The sequence below is a fragment of the Meles meles genome, chromosome 7 (assembly GCF_922984935.1).
Source record: "Meles meles chromosome 7, mMelMel3.1 paternal haplotype, whole genome shotgun sequence".
NCBI lineage: Eukaryota > Metazoa > Chordata > Mammalia > Carnivora > Mustelidae > Meles > Meles meles.
Window position 1 is genome coordinate 54,681,742 of NC_060072.1, and position 27,668 is coordinate 54,709,409.

Here is a 27,668-nt window from a genome sequence, read left to right on the forward strand (position 1 = left end):
AATAATCAAGTTTAATCTCTCTCCCTCTGGTAATTGAATTAGGCTAGAAAAATCTCTTAATCATTATCAAATTACTAAAGTCTGTCCTGAAATCTGATAAAACTGTTTGACCCACACAAATATCTGTACGCTTTAAATACTTATTTTCTTCAATATTTAACATTTTATTTCTCACATCAAAATATATTTCTAAACTTGGTAATAACGAGTGACAGAAGTGAGGACAGAGGGAATTTAATAAACAAAATCTCTCCCAAAATATCTGAAAACCAGGAAAACAAGAGACAAGGAAAAGTAGCAAAGGCATTCGTTATTATTCAATGAAAAAACAAGCTCTACCCAAGAATGAACCTAATCTTTGACAGTGCTGCACTAAAATAGATCCTGAAGGTCCACTTTGGTTCCATTCTCTGGGAAGTTGAGGCAGATCTTCATGGCTCTTATAGAGCAACCCTGTGGTTGTTGCATGATAACTCATGATATCATGTTGCTGCATTCTAACAATTTAGTACTCTCAGCTCCAAATCAATCCTTCACTCCCCTGTTCTCAGACAATGGAGCTAGATCCTATCCACTTCTCTCCCTTGTCATTTCACATGGGTGAGTTTTATAGGTAAAAGGCAATGGAGAGACATGGGAGCAGAAAGGGCTCTTCTTCTGGTTTCATGGTGTTTTCAGGGTGTTTGGCCTCTATGGCTTTGTTGCAAACTGTGCATGCAGTAAGTCCTGTGTATTCAGCCTCCAGTAGGTTTTTGTGGCCAGTCCCAGTCAAAGTTTCCCATCCTCCAGCCTCTACCTGCTTACACTGTCCTAGGGAATTCTTCCTTCCTGCCAGTCACAGCCTGAGATCCGTGCTTGTCAAGTTCAAGTGTAGACTATGGAATTGCTCTGTCCCAGTCCAATGCAGTGAGCATGTCTGCAATGAAGCCGTGTGTAGCCACATTGTCTTCATTGACATCTAAATCCCATCTCCAGAGAGTAGAAGTGGCTTCTTAGTGATCCCTCCTTTGGGTACTCTCCTTTTATCCTAAAGTATTCTTATAATTTCCTTTCATCTCCTCTCAGAAGGCTTTCCCTTACTTTTCATCAAACTCCCCCTGGTTTCTGTCTCCTTCCTCAACACTGAAAACCTTGCCACCCTGAGTCGTTCAACCTCATTTTGCAGCCCGCCCTAAGGGCTAGGACAAATCAATTAATTTGGAAATATGAGGGGAATTGTTCACTTTATTGAGGCCTTAAAATAATAGTGCTTGATGTTATGATTTAGATACCTATTTTACTACACATAAAAGCTTAAGAAATGTATAATATGTTCCTGAGTATATACATTTCTACATTAACATAACTAAAGGTTGAAAAATAGTTCTACACACCAAGGGTGAAATCTCAGGTACAGTTTGGACTTTGGGCAATTATGATGCATTATTGCAGATTCATCCTTGGTAACAAATGGACCCTTCCAGTGAGTGTTGCTGATAACAGGGGAGGCCATTACACGTGCAGACAGGAGCAATAAAGGAAATCTCAGTACCTTCCTCTTTATTTTGTTGTGAACCTAGAATTTCTTTCCAAAATAATATCTTTTTTAAAAAAACTGAGTAAATAATTGTATGGCTTGAAGAAAAGAGAAATAAGTTCTTTACAGATGATGAGAAAGCAATATACCAAATTTAGATAAGCTGAAGTGCCTGGTACTTACAAATATATGTTTTTCTTTCTAAGCAGGATGCAAGAGCAAATTTGTTTGTGTGAACATGTAAAAATGTACAATTGTTGTCCCTCTCTGAAGTTACTGACAACCTGAAATATAAAAATAATATTAATTAATCTTGGTAAAATATAATTTAATATTTTAATGAAGAAGCATTTCATTTACTAAGTGGTTATATATCTAAATCTGAATATTTTCATATCATTTTTCTATGGAAACACTTAAATCACTGTGTTTGTATATTATTCACATTTTTTTTCTTTCTATGAGTAATTCTTCTGAGATGTAAAATATAGGAGTTCTCAAGAAACTTAGTTTGGAAAAGAAAGTTAAGCCTTTGGGCAACACCCATGAATTATTGCTTCTCTGGGAGACTCTAATCCATGAAGAATGAATGAAGAAGTTCAACATATACTATGAGAAAACAGATTTTATTTGAAGTCAAATAAAAGCCTTAAACTCATTTGAATTTTGAGGCAACAAATAAAGTTACTTCCTTCTTACATCATTATCATTATTATTTTAAAGACAGAGAGAAAGAGAGAGCAGGAGGGGAGCAGAGGGAGAAAAAATCTCAAACAGGTTCCATACTCAGCCCAGAACCCTGTTCGATCTCATGACCCAGATATTATGACCTGAGCCAAAATCAAGGGTCAGATACTTATCTAAGTGAACCAAATGGGCTCCCCTATAGAATCTTTCAAATTATAATATAATGCTATACACTGGACAGATTATGAAAATATCTCAGTAAAACTAAGTGCAGAGGACAATCTGACAAAAATAACAATTTTACAGTCTGGTAATTGACCAAATGTTAATAATAATTTATGAAATATTTATTATTGGAAAAAAACCTACAGATTCAAGTAAGAAGTACATTTGTAATCTTCTTGCCTAAGACTGCTTCTTGCCTAGGACTGCCCATGCCTCCCCACTTGCTGCCCTCACTCAGTGATCTAGAGGAACTATAGTATTTACAATTTGGGAAAGGCTGCAAAAGTCACTGGTACTGTTGCCACAGGGGCAGACCAGATTAACAGTAGGGAAAAGGATAAGTAGCCCATTGTTTTTCAGCTCCAAGTGGGGAATCTGCTTGATAATGTATGAGTAAAACTCACACTTTCTCTAATCTGAGGTGGAGGCCTCCCAAAAATATAAGGGGACAATATTGAAAGTGAAAATACACCAGAAGAGAGGACATTAGCTCTCTATACACTCCTGGCTGATGGGGGAAAAAAAATGTGCCCACATGTAGAGGAGAGCCGGATAAACCCAGTTAAAAGTGAAAGCTGAAGGAGAGTTGAGAAATAATAATAAAGTTATGAGCACTTCCCTCACACACACACACACACACACACACACACTCACACACACACACATTACATGGCAGAGAGCAGAAACCCTACTCATCTGCAGTATTTGAATACAGCCTTTTTAAAAAAATTAATGGTTGACATCTAAGCTACAAAATCACCAAGGGCAATCCCCAGGAAGATAGGCTAGAAAATAAAAACAAACAATATGGGAAAACTGAGCAGACATATCAGGAGGCAATTCAGAGGAGAAAATTCTATGGTAAAAGTTATGCAAGTTTCAAAAATAAAAAAAAAAAACTAAGAAAAATGAAATACAATGCATGTTTACTAAACTGTATTTTCAAAATGTCCACCCAAAAAGCTTAAAACATGAATAGAAAGTATAGTGTCTATATACTAAGGAAAAACAAGGTTAATAGAAACTCTTACTGGGAAAAGATGTTAGATTTGTTAGAAAAAAAGTACATTAAAGTAACATTTACGAATAAATGTAAATTATAAAGATAACTATGATCAAATTATTAAATGATAATATGGCACCAAATAACAAGTAGGAAATATCAGTAGAGAAATAAAACTATGTGAATAGACCACAGAGAAATCCTTAGTTTATGAGTACATACCTGAAATTTAAAATGCACTGTCTACTCTAGGGAAAACTTGAGATGCAGTAGAAAAAAATGATGAAATGGAGGATAGAGTAACAGAATTTACTCATCCCAGAGAAAGAGAGGGAAAAATGAGAAAAAATTAACAGGGTTCTGAGAATTTTAATAGTATCAGGAAAACCAGCATAGGTCTGAGTATAATCTGAGAAGACAAGAGAAACAGAAAAGGACAGAAAACAGTCTTAAATCACAATGAATGAACAACTTCTTAAATGTCATTAAAAAATATGTATGGACCCTAGCGGTGAGCAAACTAATAACAGAATGACCACATAGAAATCCACATCTCAAAACTTTATACTGACATGGCTGAAGAAGATTTGTAAACACAAAGAAATAATCTAGAGTGAAGAAGGTAGGTTATGAGGTGACTTAAGTCAGTGTGAAAATCAGAGAATGGATGACATGTCTTCCACATCCAGCAGCCTTGGACCACATTATTTACCACAGAATCTGTATCTGCCCTACACACTCTTTCAGACTGGAAGGGGTGTAACATCAAAGAGATGCAGGAATAGAAAGCCCCATACTCTAAATCCCCCATGGAAACAACTTCAAAATACATCCAGACAAAAACCTGTGTATGTATGGTCTAATCATTATTTATGAGGGTACCAGACCATTCGATAGGAAAAGGACAGTATCTTTCACAAATGTGTTGGAAACCTTACTATCCACAAGCACAAGAATGAAGTTGGATGCTTACATTTATACCATGTACTAAAGTTAACTCTAAATCAACTAAAGACTTAAACACAAGGTGTAAAACTATAAAGTTCCTTGAAGAAAACATGGAGGAAAAGTAAATAAAACTGTATTTGCCAGTGACTTCTTGGATATTACACTAAAAGCACAGACCACAAGGAAAATGCCATTGTAAACAAATGGACTACATAAAACTAAAATATTTCTGGGCATCAAAGGGACTGATCGACTGGGGAAAAAAATGCCTGCAAATTATATATCAAAACAAAGAGAAGGGAGTTGAGGGAAATTGGAAGGGGAGATGAACCATGAGAGACTATGGACTCTGAAAAACAACCTGAGGGTTTTGAAGGGGCAGGGGGTGCGAGGTTGGGGAACCAGGTGGTGGGGAATAGGGAGGGCACCTATTGCATGGAGCACTGGGTGTGGTGCAAAAACAATGAATACTGTTACGCTGAAAAAATAAATAAAATGAGAAAAAAAATAAATAAATAAATAAATAAATAAATAAAAATTTAAAAAAAGAAACAAAGATTCACATCCAAAAATATAAGGAATTCTACGTCACTATTAACAACAGCAAAAACCAAATAATCCAATTAAAAATGGGCAAAGAAATGGAATAGACATTGAAAAATATACAAATGGTGAAAAGGTATATAAAAGGATGTTAAATATCACCAATTATAAGAGAAATGATAATCAAAACCATAATGAGGTATCACCTCATATTCCTTAAGATGGATATTGTCAAAAAACAAAAGCTCCAATGAGGAAGTAGACATGGTTACACTGTTCTTGGGAATGTAAATCAGTCAGCCGTTATGAAAACATACAGAACTTCTTCAAAAAATTAAGAATAGAATTATCATATGAATAAGCAATCTTACATATAGGAAAATGTTTAAAAAATTGAAAGCAAGATCATAAAGAATTATCTGTACACCCATGCTCACCGCAGCATTATTTACAGAGATAAGTGGTAGAAGCAGGCCACATGTCCACTGATGGGTAAATGGATTAAGAAAATATGGTAATTTTATATTACATACAACAGTGTAATATTAGTCAGCCTTGAAGAGGAAGGAAATCCTGTCACATCCTAAAACATGGATGAAACCCCAGGAAAATATGCTAAGTGAAAAAAAAACAGTTATACACAAAAAGTGTACTATTACATTGTATGAAATATCTAAGTAGTCAAACTGATAGGAAGTAGAATGATGATTGATCAGGGCTGAGGGGAAAGTGGAGGAGGGGAATTATGTTCAATGAGTATGAAGTTTCAGTTTTAAAAGGTAGAAGTTCTAGAGATCTGTTGGACAACAATGTGAATACAGTTAGCACTCCCAGACTATGAATAAAGTTGGTTAAGATGCATGCTATAAAATGTTAACATATGCATTAAATGTAATGGATAAGATGTGACATGTTGTGTGATTCCAACTATATAACATCCCAGAAAAAATAAAACTGTGGAAATGGAAACAGTAAAAAGGTCAGTGGTTGCCAGGGCTTAGCAGGAAGGGAAGAATTAATAGGGGAAGGACAGAGGATTTTTAGGCCAGTGAAACTATTCTATATAAATATGTATTTATACATATCTCTAAATTCATAAAATGTACAAGATCAAGAGTAAATTTTAATTTAAACTATGTTCTTTCAGTAATAAAGATGTATCAATGTACATTCATCAGTTGTAGCAAATACACCACTCTGGTTGGGGTTAGAGATAATAGGAGAAGCCATGCACGTGTAGACTGTAGGAGTAGGAAATCTCTATGCCATGTCTCAGTTTTGCTGTGAACCTAAAACTGCTCTCAGAAAGAACGTTTATTTGTTAAATAAATGGGTAATATGGTAAATTTTCTATTATTTTAGCATGATTAAAAAATAAGATAAAAAGCAAGCAAAAAAAGATGATCTTGGAAGCAGCAAAAAACTACTGATTACATTTAATTACAATGAATAATAGGATTAATAGAGTAGTTCTCACCAGAAACCATGAAGAGTAAGACAGGGAAGGTCAAAACCAAGGAGCCCAAAGTCCTGGAAACAAAACAAAACAACAACAACAAAATATAAACCAAAGTAACCCAAAAGAAAGCGAAATAAAATAAAGAAACTTGTCAAACAAGAATTCTAAATTCAGCAAAAAAGTCTTTCAAAAAAAGAAGGTGAGTAAGGACCTAACAACATACATAAAACCTAACTGAATTTCTTCTTAGCAGACGTGTTCTTCAAAAATGTTTTTCAAGCTAAAAGTACATAACACTAGATGGTAACAGAGATCCACAGGAAGGAATAAAGGACAATAGAAATAGTAAATATGTGGGTAAGTATGAGAGAGAGAGAGAGTGTGTGTGTGTGTGTGTGTGTGTGTGTGTGTGTGTGTGTGCATGTTTCTCTATTTCTTTAAAAAGTAAGGTTACTTAAAGTCATCATAGTATCACTGTATTGTTGGTCTATACCATATATAGATATAACCTTGTGCTGGCAATTGGGTATACTGGAGGAAGGATGAAAACATTATTTATTTATTTATTTTTTAGCATTTGTTGATATTTGTGGTGCTAAGTCACCATGAATGGTTTATCTCAAGTCACCAATGTGAGATCATGAACACAGTGTTGAAAAAGATATGCATAATTGGTGTTCAGAAACCAGTGCTACCTGGCTTCAGCACATTTTTAGAACTACAGACTTTATGCTAAGTGACTAGAGCCCAGTGATTTTACAACCCCAAAATCATGAGCCAAGCCGAAATCAAGAGTTGGATGCCCAACTGACTGGGCCATCCAGGTGTCCCTCTATCATTTGTATCTGCTCCAATCTTTTTAATTTCCTCCCTTCTGCTGGTTTGGGGTTTAGTCTCTTCTTTTTCTAGCTCCTTTAGGTGTAAAGTTTGGTGTTTTATTTGAGTTTTTTTTTTTTTTTTTTTTTTTTTTTTGCTTCTTGAAGTAGGTCTGCATTACTATAACTTCCCCCTTAAATAGTGTGTTTTTAATTTCCTTTGTCTCTCTGTATTTTTTAAATTCCCCCTTTGATTTCTCAGTTGACCCATTCATTGTTTAGTAGCATGAATTTAAACTTTCATGTATTTGTGTTCATTCCAGATTTTTTCTTGTGGTTGATTTCTAATTTCAGAGTATTGTGATCAGAAAAAGATGCCTGGTATGACTTCAATCTTTTTTAATATGATGAGAGTTGTTTTGTGGCCTATTCTGGATAATGTTCCCTGTGCACTTGAAAAGAATGTGTATTCTGCTCTAACAGGGTAGAATGTTCTGAGTATATCTATTAAAACCATCTATTCCAGGGGCGCCTGGATGGCTCAATGGCTTAAAGCCATTGCCTTTGGCTCAGGTCATGATCCCAGGGTCCTGGGATCCAGCCCCGCATCGGGCTCTCTGCTCGGCATGGAGTTTGCTTCCCTGCCCCCCCTCTGCCTACTTGTGATTTCTGTCTGTCAAATAAATAAATAAATAAATCGTAAACAAAACAAAACATCTATTCCAGTGTGTCATTCAAAGCCACTGTTTCCTTGCTGATATTCTGTCTAACTCTGTGTCTGTTTCTGTGTGTTAGGAAAGTCAGCTACATCTCTTGCTCTTGAAAATAACAGCTTTATGAAGAAGAGTTCCAGTAGTTCTCTGCTATATAATGTACCTTGTTCAGTGGATCCGGGCATTTCAAGGGTGTCTCCTGTGCGTGTTGTATGAGCCTTGCTGTTGTGACTGATCTACTTTTACCTTGAGTCCTGTCATCTGCAGTGGTCACTGTCTGTTGGGGAATGGGTTTGGCCCCATTTGGGGTCTCTTTGTACTTGAGTTGAGTCAGACCAGACATTTCCAGAGATGCAGTATTATAAAAATAGCAGGGCATTCTCCCTGTGTTCTCCCATAGAAGCTTCTCTATTCTCCCATAGAAGCTTTCATTAATGTTTAGGGCCTGCAGTCAGACTACATATCTACCCCAACCCTCTGCTGGGGCCACAGTTGGACTACTGTGTGTGATTATCTTCTTCTCTTCCCCAGGGCATAAATCCTTTAGAATGGTACTGGCCCGTTGGGCCTTCTTGGATACTCCCAGGCTTGTGGTACAGCTTTGTCTGAGCTCTGGACAAGGATATGTTGGAGTTAGTAGGTTCCCAGGAGAACATAGGGAGGGACACACAGTGTCAACAAGTTTTGCTCAGGTGGAAAGAGACCTAGAACAGGGACCTGGCTGGAAGAGCCATGACTGTTGGGAATACAGGGTGATGCATAGTGTTAGCAAGTTAGGTGGAGAGCATTGGTGCAGCACTGGTTCCTTGTCTCTATGCCAAGGATCAGGGCAGGGAAATGCTGCTGGCCATCTGCTTTGTTCCTTTGAAGATCCCTGACCTCCCCTACATGCTGTGAAATTAGTAAATAAAACTTCTTGTATACCCTAGGTGTTTTTTTAATCTGATGCTTCTATGGTGTATCTCAGTCATGTTGTTTGTTGTGCTGTCTCTAGGGGTAGAGACTGAGTTTTCTCTAGCGTCCCAGGCTTTCTTAGACATGAGATTACTCATTTTAAATTTCCATGTCTTAATCCCCACAAAATAAGAGCTCTCTGGTTTTTGAAGCCACTGTTACAGGATTCTTTTTCCCTGACTGGGTTCCCCATACCTGGGGTGCTCCGTGTGTGAGGGTTTGCTTCTTCTCTCTCCACACCCATGGTAGTGCTTCTTCCCATGAACAGTCCTGCAGCTCTGCTTAGCTCCTGACTGCCTCTTTGGACTTCCTACCTTCTTAGATGTAGGCTCTTCTCTAGACTCAACTTTGGACAGTCTATTCTGCAAGTCTTTGGGTCATTGTCTAGGTTATTTACACTGATATGTGTGTTACTAGTTTTACCCATGAGATGAGCTGAGCTTAGGATCTTCTAACTCTGTCACTTCCCCAGAAGTTGGTATGGTATTTTCAAAGTGATCAAAGGGAAAAAAAAATAACTGTAGACCAAGAATGTCTTATTCACCAAAGCTATCATTCAGAAATAAAGGAGAGATAAAGACTTTCCCAACATCACAGGGGATGGTGGATCAAAGTTTCAACTCTGGTCTTGGGTGTCAATCACAGGATTGCAGCAGCATGACTCCATTGGTGTCTGTTAAAAACGTGCATCTAAGGAATGTATAAGCACTAGATCTAGCCTACAGAATTCTTCAAGCAACAACAACAAGAGCAACAACAACAAAAACCCACACAAATTAATAACATAAAAATATATGAAAGTGCAAAATCCCTGGTGTAGGCAAAAGGAAAAAGATCATTGACAATGATTTAGACAATGATGCCTAGGATAAGTCACCAAAAACATAAGCATAATATAAAAATGTAAATAAAACAAAAAACATAAACAAAGCAAAAACATACACAAAAAATGTGACATTACATTAAATAGTTTCTGCACAGTAAAAGAAACAGTGGAAAAAAAAAAAGAAAAGAAAAGACAACATATAGACTAGGAGAATGTAATTGCAAACCATTTATCTGGTAAGGGACTAAATTCCAAAATATATAAAGAACTCATACAACACTATAATAAAAAAGAAAATCCAATTTTAAACATGGGCAAAGGACCTGAGTAGACATTTTTCTGAAGATATACAAATGGCCAGTAGGTATATGAAGAGGTGCTTAACCACACAATTCATCAGGGAAATGCAAATCAATGATTATAAAGCAATGACATAATCACCTCACATCTGTTAGAATGGCTTTTATCAAAAAGAGAAAAGATAACTAATATTGGTAGAATGTGAGTAAAAGGAATACTTTTGGTAGGAATGTACATTGATGCAACCACAATGGAAATTCACTTAATTTTCAAAGAATATTAAAAATAGAATTATCATATAATCCAGTAATCTCACTCTTGGTTATATATTAAAAGGAACTGAAGTCAGTATCGGAAGTAAATATCTGCACAGCCATGCTCATTACATTACTTACAATAGTCAAAAAATGAAAGCAACCTAAGGTTTGCCAATAGATAAAGGGTTAAGAAGGTATGATTAATATATGTATCTCACATATATACGAATGTTACTCAGCCATGAGAAAAAAGGAAATCTTGCCATTTCTGACAAATGGATGGACACTGAAGGCATTACATTAAGTGACGTAAGCCAGACAGAAATACACAAGTACTGTGTGATCTTACTTAAATGTGGAATCTAAAAAATTGAACTGATAAAAACACAGTCAAGTGTTGTTTACCTAGGCCTAAGATGTGGGGAAACTGAGAAGATGTTTAAGTGTACAAAGTCACAACTTGAAGATGAGTGAGTTCTGCTGACCTTATGTACAACATAGTGATTAGAGTCAGCATTACTGTATTATAAACTTCAAAGCCACAAAGAGAATAAATCTTAACTGTTTCCAACATAAAACATAAATGATAAATATGTGACATGAGAAAGCTGCTCATTCATATTACCATAGTAATCGTAATGCAATATATACATGCAACATTATATGTAAATTATATATCAATAAAAACAAACAGAAGATATATTTATTATACTTATAGGAATGACTAAGAAAATAATTTAAAAATATAGCTAAGACATCAACAGAGGCATTAAAATGGAACACAAAAATAAAATGTGTTTATACAAAAGATGTCAATTAAGGTAGAAGAAGAAAATAAGACATATGCATAGAATACACAGCAGAGTCATCATCAAGACAGTATGGTACTGACACAAAAGGAGGCACATAAACCAATGGAACAGAATAGAGAGCCCAGAAATAGACCCTCAACTCTATGGTCAACTAATCTTCAACAAAGCAGGAAAGAATGTCCAATGGAAAAAAGACAGTCTCTTTAACAAATGTTGTTGGGAAAATTGGACAGCCACATGCAGATGAAATTGGATCATTTCCTTACACTACACACGAAAATAGACTCAAAATGAATAAAGGACCGCAATGTGAGAAAGGAATCCATCAAAATCCTTGAGGAGAACACAGGCAACAACCTCTTCGACCTCAGCCACAGCAACTTCTTCCTAGAAACATCAAGAAAGGGAAGGGAAGCAAGGGCAAAAATGAACTATTGGGATTTCATCGAGATCAAAAGCTTATGCACAGCATAGGAAACAGTTAACAAAACCAAAAGACAACTGACAGAATGGGAGAAGATATTTGCAAATGACATATCAGATAAAGAGCTAGTATCCAAAATCTACAAAGAGCTTAACAAATTCAACACCCAAAGAACAAATAATCCAGTCAAGAAATGGGCAGAAGACATGGACAGACACTTCTGCAAAGAAGACATCCAGATGGCAAAGAGACACATGAAAAAATGCTCCACATCACTCAGCAACAGGGAAATACAAATCAAAACCACAATGAGATACCACCTCACACCAGTCAGAATGGCTAAAATTAACAAGTCAGGAATGACAGATGCTGGCGAGGATGTGGAGAACGGGAACCCTCCTACACTGTTGGTGGGAATGCAAGCTGGTGCAACCACTCTGGAAAACAGCATGGAGGTTCCCCAAAAAGTTGAAAATAGAGCTACCCTATGACCCAGCAATTGCACTACTGGGTATTTACCCTAAAGATACAAACGTAGTGATCCGAAGGGGCACATGCACCTAAATGTTTATAGGAGCAATGTCCACAATAGCCAAACTATGGAAAAAACCTAGATTTTCATCAACAGATAAATGGATAAAGAAGAGGTAGTATATATACACAATGGAATACTATGCAGCCATCAAAAGAAATGAAATCTTGCCATTTGCGATGACGTGGATGGAACTAAAGGGTATTATGCTTAGCGAAATAAGTCAATCAGAGAAAGACAACTATCATATGATCTCCCTGATATGAGGAAGTGGAGATGCAACATGGGGGGTTTGGGAGGTAGAAAAAAAATAAATGAAACAAGATGAGATCGGGAGGGAGACAAACCATAAGAGACTCTTAATCTTGCAGAACAAACTGAGGATTGCTGGGGGGAGAGGGGTCAGGAGAGGGTGGTGGGGTTATGGACATTGGGGGAGGGTGTGCTGTGGTGACTGCTGTGAAGTGTGTAAACATGATGATTCACAGACATACCCCTGGGGCTAAAAATACTTTGTATGTTTATTTTAAAAAATTTAAAAATTTTTAAAAAAAGAATACACAGCAGAATGACAGACCTAAATTCAAGTGTACAAATAACTACATTAATATGAATGAAATAAATATTGCAATTAGAAAGTAGAAATTGTCACTCTGAATTAAAAAATAAGATCCATCTATATGATATCTAGAATAGACACACTTTAGATTTAAAGGCACAAATAGGTGAAATTAAAATGGTGGGAAAACCTAAAACAATAACCATAAGTGAGAAGAAATGGCTATTCTAATATCAGACAAAGTAGCTGTTAAAGCAAGAAATATTATCAGAATATTTTTTTTGAGTTTTTTTTTCCCTTTTTATTTATTTTTTCAGCGTAACAGTATTCATTCTTTTTGCACAACACCCAGTGCTCCATGCAAAACGTGCCCTCCCCATCACCCACCACCTGTTCCCCCAACCTCCCACCCCTGACCCTTCAAAACCCTCAGGTTGTTTTTCAGAGTCCATAGTCTCTTATGGTTCGCCTCCCCTCCCCAATGTCCATTTTTTAATTCAAAATGTTAAAGCTCTTAGGATAAAGAGAAGGTAAAACTATTATAAATATACATTATTCACCTAAAAACAGAACCCTCAAAAGCATGAAGTAGAAATTGACAGAATTAGAAGGATAAATAAACAATTCAATGAGTATAGTTGGAGATTTAAAATCCCTTTCCTCGGAGAGCCTGAGTGGCTCAGTGGGTTAAGGCCTCTGCCTTTGGCTCAGATCATGATCCGAGGGTCCTGAGATTGAGCCCTGCATCAGGCTCTCTGCTTAGTGGGGAGCCTGCTTCATCTTCTCTCTCTCTCTTCCTGCCTCCCTACCTACTTGTGATCTCTGTCTGTCAAATAAATAAATAAAAATCTTTAAAATCCTTTCCCTGGTTAAGTGTTAAACACTAGTCACAAAATCAGGAGGACAATGGAAGACTGCAAAAACAGTAGGAATCCACTTGACATAACTGACACATGTAGAAAGTATTCTTTTTTTTTTTTCTATTTCTTTTCAGCTTAACAGTATTCATTGTTTTTGCACCACACCCAGTGCTCCATGCAATATGTGCCCTCCCTATTACCCACCACCTTGTTCCCCCAACCTCCCACCCCCGCCTCTTCAAAACCCTCAGGTTGTTTTCCAGAGTCCATAGTCTCATGGTTCATCTCCACTTACAATTTTCCGCAACTCCCTACTCCTCTCCATCTCCCCATGCCTTCCATGTTCTTTGTTATGCTCCACAAATAAGTGAAACCATGATACTTGACTCTCTCTGCTTGACTTATTGCACTCAGCATAATCTCTTCCAGTCCCGTCCATATTGCTACAAAAGTTGGGTATTCATCCTTTCTGATGGAAGCATAATACTCCATTGTGTATATGGACCACATCTTCCTTATCCATTCGTCCGTTGAAGGGCATCTTGGTTCTTTCCACAGTTTGGTGACCGTGGCCATTGCTGCTATGAATACTGGGGTACAGATGGCCCTTCTTTTGACTACATCTGTATCTTTGGGGTAAATACCCAGCAGTGCAATTGCAGGGTCATTCTTAATTTCTTGAGGAGTCTCCACACTGTTCTCCAAAGTGGTTGCACCAACTTGCATTCCCACCAACAGTGTAAGAGGGTTCCCCTTTCTCCACATCCTCTCCAACACACGTTGTTTCCTGTCTTGCTAATTTTGGCCATTCTAACTGGTGTCAGGTGGTATCTCAATGTGGTTTTAATTAAAATCTCCCTGATGGCTAGTGATGATGAACATTTTTTCATGTGTCTGATAGCCATTTGTATGTCTTCATTGGAGAAGTGTCTGTTCATATCTTCTGACCATTTTTTGATATGATTATCTGTTTTGTGTGTGTTGTGTTTGAGGAGTTCTTTATAGATCCTGGATATCAACCTTTCTGTCTGCACTATCATTTGCAAATATCTTCTCCCATTCCGTGGGTTGCCTCTTTGTTTTGTTAACTGTTTCCTTTGCTGTGCAGAAGCTTTTGATCTTGATGAAGTCCCAAAAGTTCATTTTTGCTTTTGTTTCCTTGGCCTTTGGAGACATATCTTGAAAGAAGTTGCTGTGGCTGATATCAAAGAGGTTACTGCCTATGTTCTCCTCTAGGATTCTGATGGATTCCTGTCTCACGTTGAGGTCTTTTATCCATTTTGAGTTTATCTTTGTGTACGGTGTAAGAGAATGGTCGAGTTTCATTCTTCTACATATAGTTGTCCATTTTTTCCCAGCACCATTTATTGAAGATACTGTCTTTTTTCCACTGTATATTTTTTCCTGTTTTGTCGAAGATTATTTGACCATGGAGTTGAGGGTCCATATCTGGGCTCTCTACTCTGTTCCACTGGTCTATGTGTCATTTATTTATGTGACAGACAGAGATTTCAAGTAGGCAGAGAGGCAGGCAGAGAGAGAGAGAGGAGGAAACAGGCTCCCTGATGAGCAGAGAACCCGATGCGGGCTCTATCCCAGGACCCTGGGATCATGACCTGAGCCGAAGGCAGAGGCTTTAACCCACTGAGCCACCCAGGCGCCCCTATGTGTCTGGTTTTGTGCAAGTACCACGCTGTCTTGGTGATCACAGCTTTTTAGTAAAGCTTGAAATCAGGTAACATGATGCTACCAGTTTTGTTTTTGTTTTTCAACATTTCCTTAGCAATTTGGGGTCTCTTCTGATTCCATACAATTTTTTTTTTATTTGTATGGAATAAGGATTATTTTCTCCCAACAGTTATAGGCCAATGAGCTAAGCAACCTAGATGAAATGGATGCATTCCTGGAAAACTATAAAATCCCAAAATTGAACCAGAAGAAATTGACAACCTGAATATCCGGTAACAAGATTGAAGCAGTGATCAAAAACCTCCCAAAAGGGGCACCTGGGTGGCTCAGTGGGTTAAGCCTCTGCCTTCATCTCAGGTCATGATCTCACAGTCCTGGGATCGAGCCCTGCATCGGGCTCTCTGCTCAGCTTGGAGCCTGCTTTCCCCCTCTCTGCCTGCCTCTCTGCCTACTTGTGATCTCTCTCTGTCAAATAAATAAATAAAATATTTAAAAAAAAACCTCCCAAAAAACAAGAGCCCAGGACCTGACGGATTCTCGGGGGAATTCTACCAAACTTTCAAAGAAGAAATAATACCTATTCTCCTGAAGCTGTTTCAAAAAATTGAAGCAGAAGGAAAATTTCCAGACTCTTTTTATGAAGCCAGCATTACCCTGATCCCCAATCCAGGCAAAGACCCTACCAAAAAGGAGAATTTCAGACCAATATCACTGATGAATATGGATGCTAAGATTCTCAACATGATCCTAGCAAACAGGATCCAGCAGCACATTAAAAAGATTATCCACCATGACCAGGTGGGTTTCATCCCTGGTTACAAGGATGGTTCAATATTCGCAAATCAATCAGTGTAATAGAACAAATCAATAAGAGAAGAGAGAAGAACCACATGGTCCTCTCAATTGATGCAGAAAAATCATTTGACAAAATCCAGCATCCGTTCCTTATTAAAATGCTTCAAAGTGGGGCACCTGAGTGGCTCAGTGGGTTAAGTCGCTGCCTTTGGCTCGGGTCATGATCTCAGAGTCCTGGGATTGAGTCCCGCCTGGGGCTCTCTGCTCGGCAGGGAGCCTGCTTCCCTCTCTCTCTCTCTTTCTGCCTGCCTCTCTGCCTACTTGTGATCTTTCTGTCAAATAAGTAAATAAAATCTTTAAAAAAAAAATGCTTCAAAGTATAGGGATAGAGGGAACATTCCTGAACTTCATAAAATCTATCTATGAAAGACCCACAGCAAATATCATCCTCAATGGGAAAAAGCTTGCAGCCTTCCTATTGAGATCAGGAACATGACAAGGATGCCCACTCTCACCACTCTTGTTCAACATAGTATTAGAAGTCCTAGCAATGGCAATCATACAACAAAGAGAAATAAAACGTATCCAAATTGGCAATGAAGAAGTCAAACTCTCTCTCTTGGCAGATAACATGATTCTTTATATGGAAAACCCCAAAGACTCTACCCCCAAACTACTAGAACTCATACAGCAATTCAGTAACCTGGCAGGATACAAAGTCAATGTACAGAAATCAGTGGCTTTCTTATACACTAACAATGAAAATACAGAAAGAGAAATTAGAGAATTAATTCCATTTACTATAGCACCAAGAACCATAAGATACCTGGGAATAAACCTAACCAAAGAGGTAAAGGATCTGTACTTGAGGAACTACAGAACACTCATGAAAGAAGTTGAGGAAGACAGAAAAAGATGACCATTCCATGCTCTTGGATCAGAAGAACAGACATTGTTAAAATGTCTATACTGCCTAGAGCAATCTATACTTTTAATGCCATTCCGATCAAAATTCCACCGGTATTTTTCAAAGAGCTGGAGCAAATAATCCTAAAATTTGTAGAAAGTATTCTTCTGGGTCAAAATGTCATCGAAAATTTAAATAAGTGAGGGGCACTTGGGTGGCGAGGTCGGTTGAGCATCTGACTCTTGGTTTCAGCTCAACTTGTGATCTCAGGATTATGAGAGTCAACCCTGCATAGGACCAGCACACAGTGCAGAGTCTGCTTCAGACTTTCTCTTCCTCTCCCTCTGCCTCACCCTACTTTCTGAAAGAAATAAATAAATATTTATAAAAAATTAAACAAGTGAAATAATTCAAAGAACATTCTCTGAAGACAAAGTATAAATGAGAAACCAACAACAGAAAGAAATATGGGAAATTTTAAAATTTTGGAAAGTGATATACTTCTGAAAAATTTACAATTCAAAGATGGAACTGTTGAAAATACCTTGTACTGGATGATATAAATTACCTTGTATTGGATGATATTAAACTGAGAATATATCCAAAAATTTAGGGTGGAATTAATGTACTGTTTAGAGACAATTCATAGCTTTGTTATTTATACTCAATAGAAAGAATCTTATGAAATGAATGATCTGAGTACCTTACCTAAGTTATAGAGGTAGAAATAATAGTTGTAGAAGAAAGAAATGAGGTTATACAAGGAATAAATGATAAACATATATTTAGTTGAAAGTTGTTGCTGAAATATGTATAGTAGAATAACTCATGATAGCCTCAAATGGAACAATAACCAAATATCCAATGGTATCATCATTAGAGTAGATTGGATTCTACATTGGAGTAGAATCCAATAATGGAACAGCAAGGAGCTATAAATGGAACAGCAAGGAGCTATCGGCAATTTACAACTTCATGCAACTATATAGATGAATCACACAAATTTAGCTTTCCCTGAAAAATCCAAAAATAAAGTATACATACTATAAGATTCTAGGTATTTAAAGTGCCTTTTAGTGCATAAAAAAACATGAAAGGGGCATTTTGTAATTCATTTTTTCATTCTGTGCAATGTTGATACTTGAACATTCAGCCATCTGTTGGCATTAATAGCATGTGCTTTCATCTTATACTTCATAAAATTATCATGAGGATATTATGAAAATATGCAAATGCATTTAAAAACAGACATAACAGAAAAGAAAAAAAAACAAACCTACCAGATACAACTTGTGAAGACCCAAGCAAAAAGAAATAAAAATATCAGAAATGTCTTATATCTTCTAACAGGATTATAACTGCAATTCAAAAAGCTTTCCACACCGTTACTGGGTATTTAGATGTTTATGTATAAAGAAATATATAATGCCAATATAAAAAAGAGGTTGATAAAATATGTTTCAAAAAGGAAACTACATGTCGGGGCACCTGGGTGGCTCAGAGGGTTAAGCCTCTGCCTTCGGCTCAGGTCATGATCTCAGGGTCCTGGGATTGAGCCCCACATTGGGCTCTCTGCTCAGTGGGGAGCCTGCTTCCCTCTCTCTCTGCCTGTCTCTCTGCCTACTTGTGATCTCTGTCTGTCAAATAAATAAAATCTTTAAAAAAAAAGGAAACTACATATCTATGACAATTATATATAAATTCCAACAATATATAAAAATAATAGACTATGACATAAGTAAATTTATTAAATCAATACCATGTTAACTGTACATTTGAAATCCCATAAAATTAATCCATCATCTTAGCAGAGTAAAGAAGATAAAATGATATGACTTCTTAAGGGGTGGGTAACTGAGGTAGTAGGAGGAGTAACATAGTAGGAGGACCCAGGCTTGCTTCATCCCTTGAACACAGCTCAATAAATATCAAATCATTATGAATACCCAAGAAATTGACCTGATGACTGATAGAAGAAGCTTCACAACTAGAAGGCATGAATATGATACATCAAGGAAATTATGTAGTGTGGAGATGTGGCTTGGGGGAAAAATGGATCATTGGTGCTGTAGAGGGCTGGGAGCCCTGGTCATGGAGAGACAAACAAAAAGAGGAGAGCACAGGTGATGGCACAAGGAGAACATTTCCCCAAAGCTATTGGCTGGTAAAATAATAAGGGTTGATTTTTTGCCAAGGTTTGCCATCAGTGGGGCTCAAAGACTGTTGTTTAAGGGCCAGGGGACTTGGCTGGGATAGATACCGGAGGGGGGTGCCCTACTCCTGGAGAAAAGGCAGGCAAGTAACCCTGGACAGATGGCATGATCTGAGCATCTCCTAAGGTTCATAGGGAGAAACTGTTCTCACTTCTTGGAGCATATCTGTAAGAGGTGTCATTGTATCTCTGGGGACAAAAGAGATTACAGGATCCATTTCTTTCACCCCATCCCTCAGCAGAGGCACCAAGACACCTGCTAAGGGCAGCTAACAGGGACACTGGCCATTTAGCTTGCTCTGCTCCAAACCCCATGCCCCTGCATTCAGACATGACTGCCCTTACGGGTCAAACCTGCATCAGTCCCAGCATGGCAAGAATGTCCCCAGAAGAGCAGCCAGGTCTCTGCTGTACCAGGTCCCTAAAATTGGGGAGTTTTAAAGGTCAGAAAGTCTGGCTGGGATAGAGCCCAATGTGCACTGTGCTACTCCAGGCAGGCAAGCAAACTGGAGTAGACAATCTGAAAATGCCTGAGATTCACAAGGGGAAATTGTTCACTATTGCAGGAGGGCTTCTCTGGGAGCAGCAAGCATGAAGATGAAGGAGTTAACTAGCATTTTTTCCTTCCCCATCCTCTCAGCATAAACCAACCTCAGTAAATAGTACAGCAACAATACTGGCTACCTAACATGCCTACACCAAGTATCCCTCCTTGCTGTGCCTTGCTGGTGCTGCTTTTCTTGGACAAGTGTGCCTAAGGACCAGAGCAGTGGGTCTCTACCCCAGAAAATTAACACAAATCCACACATGCACCATGTCTATTGACTACTGAGTTCTGCAAACCTTTAGTTCTACTGGAAAAAGCATCAGGTCCCATTTAACAAGCAGATGAATGCGCACCTCATTAATACTTGCCACACTCTGGCCAAGGCGGAAACACTGCAGGCAAGGAGAAACTCTGCAGATGACCAGCGGGAGGGATAGAGCAACCTAAACAAGGAGGAGAGTGCAAGTAGTATGTGTTCTGAAGGTGCCAGGCTCTGGACATTATATGGCCTCTTCATAAAACCATTGCTGTCAGGAGCAGGACACAACAGGATTTTCTAATACAGAAAAGAAGACAGAGACCTAAACAAAATGCCAAGACAGAGAAATTCAACCCGAAGAGAAGAAGAAAAGATCATGGCTGAGGTCTAACCTAAAAAGATATAAACAAATTCTGATGTAGAATTTAAAGTAACAATCATAAGGATACTAGCTGGCTTGAGAAAAGTATGAAAGATGTCAGCAAAAAACACCTGCCACAGAGACACAAGAACTTAAAAAAAAAGACAGAAATGAAAAATGCAATAACTGAGAAGTGAAAATCAACTGGATGTAATAACTACAAGGACAGAAGAAGCAGTAGAACAGATCAATGAAACCAGGAGCTGGTTCTCTGAAAAAATACTAAAATTGATAAACTGCTAAACAGGCTTATCAAAAAGAAAAGAGAAAAGACCCAAATAAAATCACAATGAGAAGGAGCGATCACAGCAACTATAACAGAAATATAAACAGTTGTAAGAAAATATTATGAGAAATTGTATGCCAATAAATTGGACAAACTGGAAGAATAGTATAAATGCCTAGAAACATATAAACTACCAAAACTGAAGCAGGAAAAAAATTGAAAACCTGAACAGAATGAAAACCAGCAAAGATTTTGAATCAATAGTCAAAAAATCTCCTAACAAACAATAGTCCAGAGCCAGATGGCTTCCCAGGAATTCCTCCAAACATTTAAAGAAGAGTCGATACCTATTATTCTCAAAACAACATGGGGGGGTAGGGGGATAGGAGAAGAATACATGAAACAAGATGGGATTGGGAGGGAGACAAACCATAAATGACTCTTAATCTCACAAAACAAACTGGGGGTTGCTGGGGGGAGGTGGGATTGGGAGAGGGGGAGGGGGCTATGGACATTGGGGAGGGGAGGCGAACCATAAGAGACTATGGACTCTGAAAAACAACCTGAGGGTTTTGAAGGGTCAGGGGTGGGAGGTTGGGGGAACAGGTGGTGGGTGATGGGGAGGGCACGTTTTGCATGGAGCACTGGGTGTTGTGCAAAAAGAATGAATACTGTTACGCTGAAAAAAAATAAATAAACAGTTATGTTTCCTGTTAAAAAAAAAAAAAAAAAAAAAAAATACACACAAAGATGGAAATGGAAGGAAAACATCCGAACTCATTCTATAAGGCCAGCATTACCCTGATTCCAAAACCAGATTCCTTAAAAAAAAAAAAAAAAATCCTTAAAAAAAAAATGGAAATCATGGATTGCAAGAAAAAGTATTGTTAAAATGTCCATACTACCCAAAGAAATCTACACATTCAATGCAGTCCCTATCAAAATAACAAGAATATTTTTCACAGAACTGGAAGAAATAATCTTAAAATTTCTATGGAACTACAAAAGACTCTGAATAGCCAGAGCAATCTTGAAGAAGAAAAACAAAGCTGGAGGCATCACAATTCCAGACTTTAAGACAAAGCAGTTGTGATTAAGAGAGTATGGTACTAGCAGAAAACAGACACAGATCAATGAAACAGAATAGAAAACCCAGAAGTGGACCTACATTTAACCATATGGTTAACTACTCTTCAACAGCAAGAAAGAATATCCAATGGGGGGAAAAAAAAAAGAAAGAAAGACAAGACAGTCTCTTCAACAAATGGTGTTGGGAAAACTGAATAGCAATGTGCAAAAGAATGAAATTGGACCATTTTCTTCCACCATTTACAAAATAAATTCAAAACAGATGAAAGAACGAAACATGAGACAGGAAACCATCAAAATCCAAGAAGAGAACATGCATATAGTGAATAAATTTCAATAGTGATGCAAAGGCATTCAGTGGAGTCTTCCAAGAAATGTTGTGTAATAACTATCAAATAATATTGATAATTACATAACCTACGCTACAATACAAAAATGTTCTGAATTGATCATAAACCTGTGGGAATTCGCAATACCTGGCTAGCGAAGATGTAATAAACAATTCTTCTTGAGAGAGGCTAGTTGAAAAGCAAAGAAGGAGTGACACAAAAACTGGGCCTCCTTTGAAGTTTCTGGGCTGAAAATAGCAAGATCCTAGTTGTGGCTCAAAGCAATCTCCCAGGGGACAAATGCTTAACTTAGGTGAGGGTTTTGATAGGTTAGGCGTAAATCCTTAGTGGTCACCTACCCTCCCTGCAAGTCACAGTGCAAATAGTTCTAATAACACGTGGCCAAGTAGTCACCGCCCTAGTTATTGAGACTTCACATTCATTTCTAATCTTGATTCTTTGATGTTAACAATAGCATGGACAATAAAAATGAAAACAGAGTGTGGCCACTACAGCATCTGGTCCCCTCACCCTCTTCTTTCTCCTACTTAGGTGTCTGGAGTAATTTTTTCACTTGCTGCCTCAGGGTTTGCTGGCCAAAACCAACAAAACCAAAGTGTAAACTATAAAATTCCAAATGAGTACAATGAATACTGTTATGCTGAAAAAATAAATAAATAAATTTTTTAAAAATTCCAAATGAGTGCAGGAAAAGATACTCAATGTTATTTTTTAAATTATGCTTAACACTATTACTCATAGGAAAATTCAAATAAAACCACTACATACCAGACTTCCTCTTTGGAAAGATAGAATATACTTATTCCTATTCCTCCCACCAAACAGAACTAAAACCACTGGATATTTATATACAACATAAGAACATTCAGACAGGGGGTGAGAAAACTGACAAAACTCCAAACCTAAGAAATGACATGGCAGTGAGAGCCCTGGAATTTCTCTTTAGCTCCCATGTCCCAGACTTGTGAGCAAACCACGGACACAAATGGGTACAGACAAAACTCCCAAAACTTTTTTTCTCTCCTGTCTAAGTAATGGAACATGAGCACTGGGTGTTATACGCAACTAATGAATCCCTGAACACTATATCAAAAATTAATGATGTACCGTATGTTGGCTAACTGAACATAATAATAATTTAAAAAATGCTAGAAAGACAAAAAAAAATTTAGACACCAAGCGCATCATTCCAATCAAAAACCATTGACAATCCAACAAAAATATCACTCAGGAATGCAGGGGAAATCAAGACATTCTGCAATAAAGGAAAACCAAGAAAATGTGTCACCATCAGACCCACTCTAAAAGAACTGCTAAAAGGAATTATCTAAACAGAAATTATGATAAAAGAAGGACTCTTGGATCATCAGGACAAAAGAGATAACAAAAGAAAGACTGAAACTGGGGTGCCTGGGTAGCTTAGTCAGTTAAGTGTCTGCCTTCAGCTCAGGTCATGATTCTGGTGTCCTGGGATTGAGCCCCACATCAGGCTCCCTGCTCTGCGGGGAGCCTGTTTCTCCCTCTCCCTTTGCTTGTCACTACCCTTGCTTGTGATCTCTCTCTGTCAAATGAATAAAATCTTTAAAAAAAAAAAAAAGACTAAAACTATCATTAGGTCTAAAGAACTTTCCTTCACCTTTTGTGTTTTCTAAATTGATATTTTAAGCAAACTTATCAGTTGAAACAAAATTAGAATACCCATGTGATTCTCAGTTTAAGTAGAGAAATATTTAAGACTATTATAGTATAAATGGGACACATTAAAGGGACATAGAGGAAGGTAAGGCTCTCCATTTTACTGAATGTGCTGTGGGTTATGAAAGATTGTGTAGAATGTGATTGATGTATATATAATGATCTATATAATTATATAAATATATAATTATTATATTTATAAAGCAGATTAGAACTTATGTATTTACCTATATATCTATATATATACAAATAGTTTGTGAAGAAAAGATCTACTTTGCTATAAATTATACTCAATCAATTAAAGAATGATATAGGAAAGTATAAACTTCACTTTTATCACACAGAATCACAAATATAACATCACAAAAAATAAATTTTTACTGAACCATAAATTCTGACTAAAAGTTAAAAAATAAAGAAGTTTTTAAAAAAGTAAATCCTAGAAAGCAATATAGGAAGCTACACTCATGAACTTTGACTAATTTCTGAAATTGGTCCAAAATAATCACCAACCCCCAAGTAATAAATTGGACTACAGTAGCATTAATAAATTTTGGTCATTAAAAGACTCCAATTTGAGAATAAAAATGTGAGTCACAGAGTCAAAAATCTATTTGCATCTTAAGAATTCCAAAAAGAGTACATATCTAAAATATGACAGAGACTATTAAAAAGGGAAAAGAAGACACTGTCTAGGAGAAAAGAGCAAGAGACATACTTGAGCACTTCTCGCTCTCACAGAAGAGAATAGTCAAATAATTAATACCCCAGAAAAATGATACTGTTATATAGCCATCAGAACTTATTTTAATTTTTCTGAGACAACTGAGTTTTAGATAAAGGGACTATTTGATAAAATGTGTATTTACACAATAATATAGAAAAATGTTGGAAAATGTAATAAATTGACATACACACATATCTTTGTCTGTGTAATTTCATTCTAATGCTTAGAAGAAAATGTATTATAATTATGTATAATTATAATGTTATATTTCTGCATCATTATTCTTTTATGATAAATACAATATGCCTAAATATAACATATTATCTACTATGTAGTTATGTGTTATATGTAAATATGTATTTATTTAAATATATATCATTATAAACATAATATATGAAAAATGATATAGAAAAGTCTTTTCACAAAATAATAATTCATAATACCCACACACTAAAAAGGAATGAATTCCTGAGGATAGTTTTAAAATATCATATTCATATTAGACGTCAGTGAAAATTCACAAACTATAGACAAATGTGAAAATATAGAGGATTACAAATATATGAGAATGAAAGGAGACATACATAAAAATGGGTACTGAATGATTCCATTCATATAAAGTCCAAAAGTAAGTGAAGATATTTCATGGTATTAAGATTGGCAGGACTGATAAAAGCTCTAAACTTCTATTCCCATGATCTGATTTGCAATTACATGGTTCTAGCTACTTTGTGATCAATTTGTACAATCATATGTTTAGTTTCCTTGTTGTGTGGTGAAATTAAATAGAAAGTTATTTCAGGCAAAAACAGCATTTATAGAAGGATGGTTTTCTATGAAAAGCAAGACTGAAAATTATTGAATGTACATTAAAAGGATAAAAATATAAATAGAATGTCATAAAGTCAAACTGTGGAATATTAACATATTTTAAAATAAATAAACTACAAGTGCAAAAATATGGATGAGCTCTACAATGTAATATTAACTGATAAGTTGTTAATAAAATCTAGAAACATTTGAATCTTACCATTTCTTCTTCATCATCTATGTAGAGCAGTTTAGAGTTCTTAGAAGCACAGGCTGTCAAACTCTCATTCCATGGTTTTCTTTCAGTGCTAATGCAATAGCAATTGTTGGAATATATAAACCACTCTTTTTGACAATGACCACACTGATAAGGTAAAGAAAGATTATGAGATATTTTCCAAAAGATCTTTGAATATTAACAAATTCAAATTAATTTATATACTCACATACGTATACACATATCTATATACACTCACAGGATGGTATAAATAAAACAAAATACACTCATACACACTCACAGAGAACAGTCAGCTTTTTCCCTAATTTATGTTCCCACATAAAGCAAACACACAAAATTATCAATCTCTACATGTCCTGAGATCACTGAACAAAACCACTATTTTAGAATAGTAAAATGATACATCTCTTGTTATAGAAGGAGGAAATTTGAAGTAATTGGGAACAATGGGTTTGGGGATTTTAAATGAATATTTCTTCATATTGTTACCTAAGAAGTAATATTGTCCTATAATCATTTCCAAACCTTTATTGTCCAATTTTGTAGCTAATTCCCCCCCCAAAAAATCTATCATCTTTGCCCAAAGATAGAGATAAAATAGAAACTGCAATAATATCAGGACTTTGAAAATCATTTTATACCTTTCTGGATCTTTGTTTTCAGGGATGAATTGTCCTGCTCCAGTATTTCAATAGCTGAAAAAAATTAAAGGAATCCTCATAAAAATTTAATATTGAAATAAATATAATATAATGATTTGGGTTTCTTAACTGAGAATTTCGTGTATTGTTTAGAATTGTAAAATTCTGTCATAAAATTTATTTTACCAAGCAATATTAATAAAGCAATGAAGACTTAGGGGAAAGTATTTCAAAAGCCTAAAGAACCAAATCCCTCCATCTCTTACAGTATTGATTTTAACCAATCTTAAGAACTTGGTTGCTGGAGGGGAGGTGGATGGGGACAGATGGGGGAATTGGGTGATGGGCATTAAGGAGAGCACGTGGTATGATGAACACAGGGTGCTATACACAAGTGATAAATTAATAAGCACTACATCTGGAACTAATGATGTACCATAAGCTGGCTAATTGAATTTAAATTTAAAAAATAATTAGCTTGTATTTCTCAATATAAAACATCTCTTTGAGTAATGAAACTGAATATATGTGTAATACTCTTTACAATTATTTCGTTATTTATACTTTTGATAAATACAGAATAACCATTCCACATTTAGAGGATACATGCATTAAAATAAAGGATCTATTCCCTTAATAGTATGAGATATTTTGAGACACTGACCATCATTAAAATGAAGAGTTCCCAAAGAGTCATTCAAACACTTACAGGGAATAAGAACTATTGTTATTAGTGTTGACATCAAGACAAAGGAGGTGATTCCCAGAATCCCAACAATGAGCTTCCCTGAAATAGTAGTAAATATTAGGAACAGAGATGGAAACAATGTAAAAGGATGGAAGGAAAAAATCATTTAGGAAATTTACATACAAGAAAACCAACAATGCACAGGGAATCACATATAAAAACTTGGACTCCAACTCCATATCCACCATTGTCCTCATCTCTCAGAATATACCATTGCATTTTCAGTAAAGATAATACTCCATGAGCTATTGATCAAAGACTACGGATTACAATGCTGGAGTAAAATGAGTCCTCAGACTCCAATTGCAATACCCTATACCAACTCCAAGCTCTGATCCTTACAAATGAAAAATATGGGATATCATTCACTACTTATTCTCTACAACCCTGCACCCCAAGTGAGTTTACCAGAACAGTTATACTGTGTGTGTATTAAATGTTTTACCTTTGCAGTGGTTGTTCTTGCCATTCTCTTAAATTCTCTGAGAAGAATTTGAAGATTTAATTCTGCATGGATTATTTCCTGCTCAGTTACTGAAATGGAAGTTTTAGTGCTCTTAGGTTTCCTTTGCTGTCTTTTTGAGTTCTTCACCAGATTAAGTTCTGCACGGGTACCTCCTTGGTTATTCATCTCTGCAGCTGCGTGGTGTCAAGCACAGGGCTAAATGGGACTGTACTGAAGGACTTAAATAGCGTATGCAATGACAAGATTGCTAGGACAGTCACAGTAGGTGGAGTGTGTAGTGAGTGGTAGTACTCATTTGCAGTTGGACAATGTAAAATCCAGTACTAATTTCCTTAGAGCTTTAAATAGGTATTTCATAATAGAATAAGTGGTTTTTACAATGATATTCTATGTCTGACATAATAGTATTGGCTGG

General features: G+C 36.6%; 1 pseudogene; it reads right to left on the reverse strand.

Moving 5' to 3' along the window:
- Positions 1 to 1,670: 1,670 nt before the first annotated feature.
- Positions 1,671 to 27,418, reverse strand: LOC123946345 (annotated as a pseudogene).
- Between the last annotated feature and the right edge of the window lie 250 nt (positions 27,419 to 27,668).